Consider the following 13,807-nt stretch of genomic DNA (forward strand, 5'->3'; position numbering starts at 1 on the left):
AAAAGCTTCTATGGTTTGAAACAAGCACCCCGACAGTAGTACAAGAAGCTTGATGGTTTCGTGCAAAACAATGGCTTCCTTAGATGCAATGCTGACCACTGTTGTTACTTCAAGAAGGTCGGTACCAACTTTATTATTTTGCTACCTTATGTTGATGATATGTTAGTAGAAGGAGTTGATAAAGATGAGATTAACAAGTTGAAGAAACAACTATCTAGTAAATTTGATATGAAAGATTTGGGTTCAACAAAGCAAATACTTGGGATGAAGATTAGCAAAGATAGCCAGAAGGGTACCTTACGTTCATAAGGTCTTGCAGAGATTTGATATGAGTGATGCCAAGCCAGTTAGAACGCCTCTAGCTAATCACTTCAAGTTGTCAAAGGAGTAGTGTCCAAAGACAGATAAAGAAAATGAGTACATGGCTAAAGTTACATATGCCTTAATTGTAATGCCATGTCTCTAAATACACAATGTTGCTAAATATTACATACGGGCGTTATGAAAATCCTTACCGGTGGAAGTGAAGGATTCGAACCTAAAAAGCTAAATAGCTAGGATTTCCACTAAATTTCTTGAGTACAACTACAACTATAACACATAACTTCAAAAGTCAAAGAAATAATGGTAGACCCAAAGCTTTATAGTAGTTTTTGTCTATATAGCATTTGTAGAACAACACTTAAGACATATATGTACATAATGACTACTAGAAAGCTAAACTAGACTTTAACCATCTCTTTGCCTTTTCCTTTGCTTGTCCATATGTACCTAGCATGTTTGAATATGCCGTTGTAAAATATGAAACATCATAGTGAGGGTTAAGAACAAAACTTCGTGCGTGCAAATGCAATATGTAATATGTTATGAAATCTCCTACCCATGGTAATGAGGCCAGAATATTGCAATCATCCCCGTTGATCATGTCCACACTCCTTTTCCCGACCGCATGGGCGTGATCCTTTCTCGATCACGCATGATGACCCTGGCATCAACTAGCAATATTGTTGTGATGCATGGTAAATGGGAGTAATATGTTTTTTTAATAGGAGAACATGACATGCGAGCCACAAACCACATGGAATGAAATTATAAATGTTCAGGATGATACAAATTACATGAGAAACCACTCACCTCACTATTTTACTAGTAGAAGCACTGTTCACACTTACTAGTCTTGGTTTTCTGCAATAAACACGAGTTTTTCTAAAACAAGTACCATCTTTTTTTTCCATAAACCTCTTTATCTTATTTTTCTTGATTTTTTTATATATTTTTATAGGTTTTTAGGACTTACCACACGCTCGCACGTGTTCCAAGAAGGTGATCCACACGCCTTTACACACTAGCTGAACTAATGTGTGCACCATAACCGGTCTTCTTCCTCAGAGACAATGACGTGATTTTGATTATTCCTCAATTTTTTACCTTTTCCTCCCTTGTTTTAGCTCCATTCCACTCCCCGTTTGTTCCTATACCTTTCTCTCTCTCCCCTCTGCCCGAATATAGGCTTAAACCAACCTTCCCTAACTGTTTTTCAGTAGCTTCAACCCAGTTTCTGGTGAAGCTCCGTTTCTCTCTCGTTTCTTGACGAAAATCGTTCCTTTCCACATAATCTTTCCCTCACTTTCAAGAACTTGTTCCTCACTCTTAATCCCCTCAAATTAGAAATTAGCCTAGTTTTAGCTCAATTTCCACTAATATGCCTTAAGCTTCCACCCATGGCCAATTTATAGAGAATTCTTGTAACACCTCCTCGTCTCAAGTAACATGGTAGGTTTACACCTAATTGCCCAAGAGGTGTTAAGAAACCCTAAGCAGCGAAAACAATGGATCGAACCTGCCAGAATGTTTGTAGGGTTCCCATACAAACTAAATATGCACAAACCCTTCAATAGGATAGAGTTAAAATCTAATATAAGAAAAAGAAGTACAATCTCCGAATAATTACAACACTTCTGAAATAGGATTACATAAAACGACAAAAAAAGTATTTAAACGTCCACAAATTCTTTCCCATTTGCTTCGCCCGCCTCCTTAGCTCCTGGCACACCAAACATACCTGGAACGTGGGACGTTCCAGGGGCATCAACCCAAATTAGATTACATGAATCTAAGTAAGATGGTTTCAAGAAAAGAATAGTTCATGTATGAAATGCAAGTATGCAAAATAGAACCTCCTTTGTGGAAGCCATGCCAGGGTGTTGCAATCACCCCTGCGCACACCATGCTCACCTCAAAACACGCATATGTGACTCCAAGAGCCACTCATGGCGGCCACTAGCTTGCCACAAACAACCACATGCCATGAAGTGATGAAATAAGTAAAGTTTCATGCCAAACAAAGAGAGCAAGTGAGTATGTCCACATATAACACAAATGATTCAAGGAATGATCAATATGAAGCACAAATGATGTAGAAAACCACTTACACTTGCTGTAGTTCTTGATGGTTCATCGTTTCTACGAATTTTAGCCCGATTAAGCTGTAGTTTCATACAGTTCTGGTCACCAAATCAAAATATTTTTACATACAATCATAGAGAATGATTTAAGAAGCAAATCCTCAAAATTACGGAACAAGAAGCCCAACCACGCGCAGTTGCGGCTAGCATGTGTGATGCACGCGCCGACCCCTGCTTCTTACGGATTCTGTACCAAAAGTTTAAAACGACTATAACTCTTTCATTTTAACTCTGATTCGTCTTTCGTTTGAACCTATGAACTCCCCTTTCAGTGCTCTACGACCCCACGAAAAGAAAAGTGGCTTACCTTTTTGGTTCCCTTTCTGTTTTAGCGATTTTCCGGTCAGTTCTCTCTATTCTCCTTCCTTTGCTTTTTTTTTTCCCTTGGATCCTTTTCTTCCCTTGCTTTCTCTCTTACTTTTAGCTTTACGTGGCCCTTCCTTCTTCTCTTTATATAGCCCTTCAACCCCAAATCTCAAAGATTTCACTTAGCTCTTAAGTTAGCCATTTTTTCTACCCTAGTAATTATGAAAAGCTTTGAAATTTCTTCATTTGATTCTCTCTTTCAAATGAAGTCTTTTATTCTTCCAATCCAAGGCTTCCAAATGCACCCTCACGTGGCATTCAAGATAAGTTTCTTTATCCACCTCTTTTGTAAGCCAATGTAAAACTTACAAGTTATATTACTTTTGACTTTTAGGGTGAATCCAATTATTACCATCATAAGGCCTTAGAACTTTAGGGAAAATTCTCCAATCCCAACTTTCCAACTCAAGTCTTCTTAGATAAGAATTCATCATTGCAAATATTCCTATTCGTTGGAGACAAGCTATCTCTTTTAAAAATTATGATATTTGCATTTGGGTCCTAAAACCATTTTTGTTTACACTTTAATTCAAAACTTCCATTTAAAACACTTTATTGCAACATCCAACATTTACATTAAATTTTGGGGTATTACATCCTCCCCCTTAAAATAAATTTCGTTTCCAAAATTTCCTTAAGTCTTCATAAAGTCAATGAGGTTTGGATAATTTTGTCGAATTTCTTCTTCCCTTTCCCAAGTAGCTTCCTCAATGTTGTAATGTCTCCACAAGACTTTCACTAGCGGTATCGTCTTGTTTCTTAACACTTGTTCCTTTGTATCTAAAATTTCGACTGGTTCTTCAGGATAGGTTAAATCTTCTCGTATCTTCTGGGTAGGGTCAGGCTCGTGCTTCCGAAGTCGTGAGATATGGAAGACATTATATTTGTTGGACATTATCGGAGGTAATGCCAAACGGTAAGCAACTACCCCAACTCGCTCCAAGATCTCATATGGTCCAATGTATCTAGGGCTCAACTTCCCTTTCTTCTTTCCTTGGGATATTACTTGAGAGGGTATGACCTTTAAATATACTTTATCGCCTGGTTGAAACTCCAAGTCCCTTCTCCGGTGATCCGCATAAGACTTTTGTCTACTCTGAGTCATTTTAATCCGTTCTCGGATTATCTTGATTTTCTCATTTGTTTGCTGTACACTTTCAGGTCCTGTTATTCTCCCTTCTCCTACTTTCGTCCAACATAGAGGAGTTCTACATTTTCGACCGTAGAGAGCTTCGTAGGGGGCCATTCCGACACTACTATGGAAACTATTATTATATGCAAACTCAATTAAAGGCAAATGTTCTTCCCATCCCTTTGAGAAGTCAATTACACACACTCTTAGCATGTCTTCCAAGGTTTGAATGGTTTGTTCCGACTGGCCATCTGTTTGTGGATGGTATGCAATACTCATCTGCAAGCGTGTTCCCAGTCACTCTTGCGAGTTTCTCCAAAACCGAGAGGTAAATCTTGGATCTCTATCAGAGACACTGCTGACTGGTACCCCATGTAGTCTGACGATTTCCTTTATGTACAGTTGAGCTAGTTTGCTAACAAGTTGTCCTGTCTTCATTGATAAGAAGTGAGTAAACTTTGTCAGTCTGTCCACAATCACCCAAATTGCGTCATTCCCTGAGAGTCCTTTAGGCAATCCTATTACGAAGTCCATAGTGATATGTTCCCACTTCCACTCAGGAATTTTCAGAGGTTGCAACTTTCCAACTGGTCTTTGGTGCTCAATTTTAATTCTTTGACAGGTATCACACTGAGCCACTTGTCGCGCCACATCTTTTTTCATTCCCGGCCACCAATATACACCTTTCAATTCCCTGTACATCTTCATAGCGCCAGGATTAATCATATACTTGGCTCTATGAGCTTCGTCCAGTATAGTTTGCCTCAATTCCCTTACTCTAGGTACATAACTCTGTTGGCGAACCATAGTATGCCATCTGAGAAATTAAAACTTGGATTCTTGACCTGCCCTTGGTCGCCAACCCACAGTTTCAATCTCAGGTCTTCCTTAGTGGCTTGCCGAATCTATTCTAACAGTTGAGAATGAACCACTAGGCCAGCGACATAAATAGAAGTTTCTTTAGGAATTACATTTACTGCCAACTGGCCAAAAGCCTCCATCAATTCCCACTCCCGAGTCATCAAACTAGCCATCAAGGAAGGCTCTTTTCTGCTCAATGCATCGGCCACAACATTTGCCTTCCCGGGATGGTACTGAAGCGAACAATCATAATCCTTCAGAAACTCCATCCATTGTTGTTGCCTCATGTTCAGGTCTTTCTGGGAAAATAGATACTTCAAGCTTTTATGATCCGTGAAGACCTCAATTTTTTCTCCATACAAATAATGCCACCAGAGTTTTAAGGCAAACACAATTGCCGCAAGCTCCAAATCATGGGTAGGGTAATGCTGTTCGTGCTTTTTCAACTGCCGAGACCCATAGGCTATCACTCTTCCATTCTGCATAAGAACACACCCCAGCCCAGTCTTCGAGGCATTAGTATAAACTGTAAATCCTCCTGTATCATCAGGTATTGCTAAGACCGGAGTAGAGGTTAGCCTCTCCTTAAGTTTCTTAAAGCTATGTTCACACATCTCGTTCCATTCAAATTTAATTCCCTTTCGTGTTAATTGAGTCAAAGGTAGAGCAAGGCGAGAAAATCCTTCAACAAATTTTCTATAGTAGCCAGCTAAACCCAAGAAAATTCGTACCTCGTTTACTGTTTTGGGTTGTGACCAGTTCCTTATTGCTTCGACCTTTGAGGGATCTAGCGCTATTCCTTTTTCAGATATGACATGACCAAGAAAACAACTTGATTTAACCAGAACTCACATTTTGAAAACTTAGCATATAATTGGTGCTTTCGCAATGTTACCAAGACAATCCACAAATGTTGCTCGTGCTCCTCTCTACTAGTAGAAGAAATTAGGATGTCATCAATAAACACAATTAGTAATTTATCCAAATATGGTTTGAACACCCGGTTCATTAAATCCATAAAGGCAAAAGGCTTCACTAGGTACTCATAGTGTCCATATCGGGATCTAAAGGCAATCTTTCGAATATCCTCATTCTTGATCCTTAACTGATAATAACCAGACCTCAAATCAATTTTGGAAAATATTTTGGCACCCTGCAACTGATCAAACAGTTCATCAATCCTAGGGAGAGGATACTCATTTTTGATAGTCACTTTATTTAGCTGCCTATAATCAATACACATCCTCAGAGTTTCGTCTTTCTTTTTAACAAACAACACAGGTGCTCCTCAAGGTGAGGTACTGGGTTGAATAAATCCTTTGTCTAAAAGGTCCTACAACTGACTTCTGAGCTCTTTTAGTTCTATTGGGGCCATTCTATACGGGGATATGGATATGGGATTTATTCCTAGTACAACTTCTATAGAAAATTCAATTTCCCGATGAGGGGGTAACCCAGGTAAGTCTTCGGGAAACCCATCAGAAACTTCATTAACTACTGGTGTCTCCTCAAGTTTCACTTTCTTATTTTCTATTTGCACCCCCGCCAAGTACCCATAGGCTCCATTCTCAAGCATTTTGATAGCTTTGAGGGCCGTGATCCACTTAATCTTTTTATCACTCTCTTGTCCCCGAAATTTTTCCCAAATTCCTTGGTTATTTTGAATTTCTACTGTTTTTGTCTGACAATCAATTCGGGCCTTATATTTGGACAGAAAATCCATTTCAAGAATTATATCAAAATCTTGGATTTCTAATGACGTGAGTTCAAGTGAAAATTCACTATCACCCAACTCAACCCTTCCTTCCCTATATCCCGTGCTAGTTTCCACTTGTTTCCCTAAAGGAGTAGCCACAAGCATAAGACATACCAAATCCTCCAATTCCAAATTCAAACTTTGTATCAACGCATGTGAAATGAATGAATGTGTTGATCCAGGATCAATTAACACTCACACAGGTGTATTGAGAAAGATCAATGTACCTTGTATGATTGACGAGCTTGCGTTGGCATTCTCCCTCGTCAGATGATACACCCGGCCTTATTGCGGTTCTTGGCCTCCTCTGCTTACTCCCGCTTGATCGACTTGCCTCCTCTGTGGACAGTCCTTTGAAAGATGACCGATCTTCTGACAGTTGAAACACTTAGGTCCTTTGGGACAATCTCGGGCCAAGTGGTCACTCCTTTCACAAGAATAGCATCCTTGAGTCCGACTTTGGCACACCCTTCCAGGATGGAACTTTTGACACTTGGGACACCTACTCTTAGGCTTAAAGTTTCCTCCTCGGACTCCTAAGTGATGCTTCCTTCCGGCATTCTTGTCCTTGGGTTCCTGCACTTCTACCTTTAAAGCATTCATTCGAACAAGGTTACTTTCAACCGTTAAAGCTTGCATAACAACCTCTGCATAAGCACGGGCCCCTAAGGAACATAATGCCAGTTGTATCTCAAGTCTTAACCCGCCAAGAAATTTCTGAGATTTTGCCTCTTTATCCAAATTATAAACAGGCATGTATTTAATTAACTAAGAAAAACTATCTTCATACTGGGCGACTGACATATCCTTAGTTTGTTTCAAATTCATAAATTCTCGGCTCTTTTTCGACTTTTTGCATAAAGGAAAATACTTAGTGTAAAATAATTCTTTAAATTGAGTCCATGTGACAACTGGCATACCTTGTCTCGTAGGGCCAAGCAAAGTCCTTTGCATCGTTCGCCACAAATGGTGCGCCTCATCCCGAAGTATGAAAGTGGCACAAACTACTTTCTCCCATTCCCCACATCCAATGAAATAAAAAATCTTCTCGAGTTGTTCTATCCAATACTCACTTTCGCTCGGATCAGCGCTTTCCTTTCCGCGAAACACAAGGGGACTTAATCATTGGAACCGGTCGATGGCATCCGGCACCTGAGGAATACTTTGACCCATTGGCTGAGTCCCTTGCATATATGTGACCATGTGTTCTAGAACTCACTCCACCCGATCTATACAATCCCCACTTCCCTGACTTCCACCTTGAGAAGAATTTTCTTGAGACAACTCTACTCTCTCTTCCTGGGGACGTTGTGTCTCCTTCTCCTAATTGCCACCCCTTCGTCTGAGGGTTTGGGATCAATGAGTGTTCATCATCTGAAACAACCACAAAGCTTATAAGAACAACATTTAAGGATCACATGCTTGAACCCATACAACAAAGTAACTAGACTTGTCTTACTCAAATCATAATTGAAGCTTCTAAAATCCTCAAAGAAAATAACACTACCCCTATGGTTAGACCAACCGCTTTTCACAACTACTTTTCTATTGCCCTTAGGTCCTTAAAATACCTGCATTTTCTGCAAGGTCTTTCTCAAACTTAACACTCAATTTTCTTTCATCTAATCTTGTCCAAAATCCCAAAGGGTCTACACACTCTATGCATGTCCATTTACATAGTACTATTATACCTTATATTAGACCATCATATTTTATACCACTACTAACACTTTACATCCTTGTTATACACATGTACAACTACTATTTTGTTACATTCTTGTTAAACACTGCTACCAAAGTCTTACCTATGCCATCCGAGGTTGCTATTCTATTTGTCATACAATCCAAAATTCCCACAAGTAAGGGGTAAGTACTACGCCTATCCTACCATCATTAGTATAATACAGCATATCTGATTAGCCTCTATTATACATATCTACAACCCACAAAATTGTTCTGACTCATGGTAGACTACTCCTCCTCAGATTCTGATGCAGTGGGAGGCGTGAGTTCCCTCTCTTCAGGAAAATCCACAAGATCATCCGCGTCAACCGGCATATCTCCAATTCCTTGGTTTTGTTCTGCTTTACACAAATGGTTCGCAAAGGTCTCGAGGTCAGGGTAAATAGCTTGCTCCAAAAGCTCATGCGCCAGTCCCTACATATCTAGGGTTAATGTGGATACCAAGTAGCCTATCTAGAGCTCTACTATATACGGGAGCGCTGGGCCTAGTGGGACTTGCTGTATGACGGGAACAACTATGTTAAGAAAAGTTCCTAGAACATCAGCAGGCTACATGACGTGTCCCTGAAGCATTGTGGTCCACCATCCCGTAATAGCCCTTTGGTGTTGGTTTTCTATTTCATTGGGGTCCATATCCTGTCACACACCAAAATCTCAATGTTAGTCAAATCATATCTTATCCAAAACCATAATAATCCTGCCCTGATACCACCTATAACATCTCCCATCGAGCGATAGGAATGACCGGAACAACTTACCCTGATGGGCCTACGCGAACTTCTTGGGGGGTCACCCATTCTTGGGTTACCCTAGGTCAAGCATGCTTAACTTGGAAGTTATTTGCCAACATTTAGCCCAAAAGATATCCAGCTGGTGTTGTTTCCTTCCTTACCTATCCTCGATATATACTATTCTCCTCTAGGCTATCGGGGTATTACATTGATGTAATATCCCAAAATTTAATGTAAATGTTGGATGTTGCAATAAAGTGTTTTAAATGGAAGTTTTGAATTAAAGCGTAAACAAAAATGGTTTTAGGACCCAAATGCAAATATCATAATTTGTAAAAGAGATAGCTTGTCTCCAACGAATAGGAATATTTGCAATGATGAATTCTTATCTAAGAAGACTTGAGTTGGAGAGTTGGGATTGGAGAATTTTCCCTAAAGTCCTAAAGCCTTATGATGGTAATAATTGGATTCACCCTAAAAGTCAAAAGTAATATAACTTGTAAGTTTTGCATTAGCTTACAAAAGAGGTGGACGAAGAAACTTATCTTGAATGCCACGTGAGGGTGCATTTGGAAGCCTTGGATTGAAAGAATAGAAGACTTCCTTTGAAAGAGAGAATCAAATGAAGAAATTTCAAAGCGTGTCATAATTACTAGGGCAGAAAAAATGGCCAACTTAAGAGCTAAGTGAAGTCTTTGAGATTTGGGGTTGAAGGGCTATATAAAGGGAAGAAGGAAGAGCCACGTAAAGCTAAAAGTATGAGATAAAGCAAGGGGGAAAAAAAAGCAAAGGAATGAGAATAGAGAGAACTGACCGAAAAATCGCAAGAACAGAAAGGGAACTGAAAAAGTAAGGCACTTTTCTTTCCGTAGGGTCGTAGATCACTGAAAGGGGAGTTCATAGGTTCAAACAGAAGGTGAATCGGAGTTAAAATGAAAGAGTTATAGCCGTTTTAAACTTTTGGTACAGAATCCGTAAGAAGTAGGGGGTCAGCGTGTGCATCACACGTGCCAGCCGCAGCTGTGCGTGGCTGTGCTTCTTGCTTTGTAATTTTGAGGGTTTGCTTCTTAAATCATTCTCTATGATTGTATGAAAAAATATTTTGATTTGGTGACCCGAACTGTATGAAACTGTAGCTTAATCGGGCTAAAATTCGTAAAAACAGTGAACCGTCAAGAACTACAGCAAGTGTGAGTGGTTTTCTACATCATTTGTGCTTCATATTGATCATTCCTTGAATCATTTGTGTTATATGTGGACATACTCACTTGCTCTCTTTGTTTGGCATGAAACTTTACTTATTTCATCACTTCATGGCATGTGATTGTTTGTGGCAAGCTAATTGCTGCCATGAGTGGCTCTTGGAGTCACATATGCGTGTTTTGAGGTGAGCATGGTGTGTGCAGGGGTGATTGCAACACCCTGGCATGGCTTCCACAAAGGGGGTTCCATTTTACATACTTGCATTTCATACATGAACTATTCTTTTCTTGAAACCATCTTACTTAGATTCATGTAATCTAATTTGGGTTGATGCCCCATTATATTCTTTTCTACATCATATTTATCCCAAGGATGGGTGACCCCCCTGGGAAGTTCGCGTAGACCCATCAGGGTAAGTTGTTCCGGTCCTTCCTATCGGCCGATGGGGGACGTTACAATTCTGGCCATTCCCCTTCTTCCACTTGTCCGACCAAGTGTTTTCCTCGTTAATGGTGCCTCATGATGACTTCTAATGGTAAGTTTGGTTGATTTGTTCCTCTGGCAAGTTCGTTACGAGTTTCCCAAAATAACATTTTGGCCCAGAACTTTATACTTCTGCATTTTGATCTTTGAACTTTCATGATCTTTTGCAATGTCCTATTTCCTTAAATATATGAGTTTTATAAAACCTCAGATATTACATTCAACCCTCCTTCAAAAATTTGGTCCTCAAAATTTTATGTTATGACTCCATATAGCTGAATAAGTGTGGATATTTATGGTGTATCTTTTCCTCTCTTTCCCAAGAAGCTTCCTCGAGATCGTGATGTTTCCATAATACTTTTACAAGAGATAACATCTTATTTCTCAAAACTTCTTCCTTCCGATCCAAAATCTCGATTAGTTCTTCGGGATAGGTTAAATTCTCTTAAAGTTCAATAGCTTTCTTAGAAATCTTATGAGAAGGATCAGGTTTTCATTTTCAAAGTCAAGATACGTGGAAAACATCATGTATGTTGGACATTACTGGAGGTAATACTACATTTTGTTCCAAGATTTCATAAGGTCCAATGTACTAAGGGCTTAATATGCCTCATTTCTTACCCTGGTGTATTACTTGAGAGGGAAAGACCTTTAGATATACCTTATCTCCTGCTTGGAACTCCAAACTCCTTCTTTAGTTGTTCGCGTATGATTTTTATCTATTATGAGCTACCTTCATTTGCTCTTGGATTACTCTAATTTTCTCATTTGTTTGTTGCACTATCTCAGGTCCCAATAACTGTTTTTCCCCTACTTTTGTCCAACATAAAAGCTATAACACCCCACTTTCTTAAACATGGGAGCACTAAAAACATATAAGGGGTGTTAAAGGAATCCTGGGATACAGAAACTAGGATCGAACCTGAAATGTTTAGGATTCCTATGAGTTTAATATAAATCACATACCTGGACATGCTTCTATAACACTTACCAAACATTCCTATGGCACCTTAAGAGCATCGTTCACGTATAATTTATAATACAACCACAATATGCAAGCCTTGTACACACTTTAATTTATGTAAACTAGTTTCTATTTACAATATAACATTTGAATTACAGCTCGTACAACAATTTCGAGAAATAAAAAATCTAAATGTCTACCACCTCTTTGTCTTTTCTTAAACTTGAGCTTGGGGTACCTGACACATTTGAATATGTCGATATGAGATATGAACATCCCAGTGAGATAGTTCAGGAAAGAAGATACATGCGTGTGTATGTCAATATGTCAAATGTCATGAAATCCTTCCCCTTTGTGGAAGACTTAGCCAGGTTGTTGCAATCACCCCGCATCAACATGTCCAAACACTTCAGCCCCATTACACGGGCACATGATTCCCAACCACACATGTTGACCCACAAGCTTGCCACAACCACAAATTTTATGATGCATGGAAGTAAAAATAGGAAAATTATGCTTGGAACAAAGGAAACATAAGATGTAACCCACAAACCACACACAAATGAAAGCAAGAATGATCAAGATGAAGCAAGAAGAATGCAAAAATCACTCATCTTGAAGGTTTACCTTGGCAGAATAGTATTCACGGGTAGTAGGAATGGGTTTTCTGTAGAAACACAAGTTTCAATAAATCAAACACCTAACACTTTTACATAGGGTTGTAGAAAATATTTTAATTAACATTTCTGGAAAATTGCAGGAGAAGAGGGCCCCACACGCGCTTCTAGAAGGGCGGCCACGTGCCTACAGGAATAGGCCAGACCAGCGTGTGCCGATCGCCATCCCCGATGATGGTGATGATTAGCTTTCGTTTTTCATCCATTTCTCCCTCATTTTAGCTCCGAGTTGCCCCCCGTTTGTTCCTACAGCTTTCTTTCTTCCCTCTCTATCCAAATATGAACTTAAATGGGACTTACCTCACTGTTTTTCCCGACTTTTTGACACGAACTCTAGTAAAGATTCAAGCTCTGACGAACCCCAATAACTCACTCGTTCTTCTACCAAACTTCCTCTTTTCTTTTTCAAAATCTTCTTCTCACTTACCGGATCTTTTCTCTCACCTTCAATCCCCTTCACACTCACTTAATCCTTGATGATTTTTCCATAGCTTGGGTTTCAAGCCTATTTATAAAGTTTTCATCCAATAATCTTCCACCACCTCATCCCTCAAATTGTGAGCCTCATTATTACTTGGGCACCTGTCCTTGCCACTTGGGTGCTTCATTTTATGTGCCTTATGATTACTCTTAATTGTTCGTAGATTTGATTCGTTACTTTAACTATCCCATTATCAACTTCCAAGAAACACACTTTGGCCCAAAGTTCCACTTATTTGCACTTGACCCCTTTTCATTTGAACCCTTGGGTTGGCTTGAATTTTCCCAAATATCCTTGAAGTTATGGTCCTTTGCACAAATTCCCAAAGTTTGAGGAAATTACACTTGCCTCCCCAATTTTTCAGAGCTCCACTTACGTTTGAGACCCCTAATTCCATGAAATATTGTATTGCTTTAAAATCAATAGTTTCCAAGAGGTGAAGGACCGAAATATACCTCGAGATTATATAATAGCTAAACAGAAGTGGGTGAAAGACAATTGTTGGGACTTGAGATTGTATAACAAGCAAATGATAAGATTAAGATAATTCGAGAGCAAATTAAGGCAACCCAAAGTCAACAGAAGTCATATGCGGATAACTGAATGAGGAATGTGGAATTCCAAACAGGAGACAAGGTATACCTAAAAATCTTACCCTTTAAGGTCTCACATTAGGAAAGGTGTAGCGGCCCTCTCCCGGATAATCCCGCTAGCATAAGAAAATCCGAAAGGAGGTCATCACATAAATGGATACAGAAACAATAACTCAAATTAAACATCAAATAATTTATTTTTTTTTAACTTGCTCACTGATCACTAGGAGCCAAAAGAAAGCATTTCTAATGGCGATTTAACTTACACAATTCTTTAGACTCAAGGCCATACAATCAAAATATAAGGGAAATATCATTTACAAAATAGATCTCACTCTACATGCCCTCAAAA

At 39.3% G+C, this 13,807-nt stretch overlaps 1 long non-coding RNA gene across 1 annotated transcript; it reads right to left on the bottom strand.

The window, feature by feature from the left end:
- Positions 1–422: 422 nt before the first annotated feature.
- LOC127791894 (uncharacterized) lies at positions 423–8,502 on the bottom strand. The gene is made up of 3 exons (XR_008021020.1): positions 2,236–8,502; positions 881–2,062; positions 423–771 (listed from the first exon to the last, which is right to left on the bottom strand). It is a non-coding gene; the product is annotated as an uncharacterized LOC127791894 (long non-coding RNA).
- Positions 8,503–13,807: the final 5,305 nt, after the last annotated feature.

Source organism: Diospyros lotus, chromosome 15 (assembly GCF_014633365.1).
Source record: "Diospyros lotus cultivar Yz01 chromosome 15, ASM1463336v1, whole genome shotgun sequence".
Lineage (NCBI taxonomy): Eukaryota > Viridiplantae > Streptophyta > Magnoliopsida > Ericales > Ebenaceae > Diospyros > Diospyros lotus.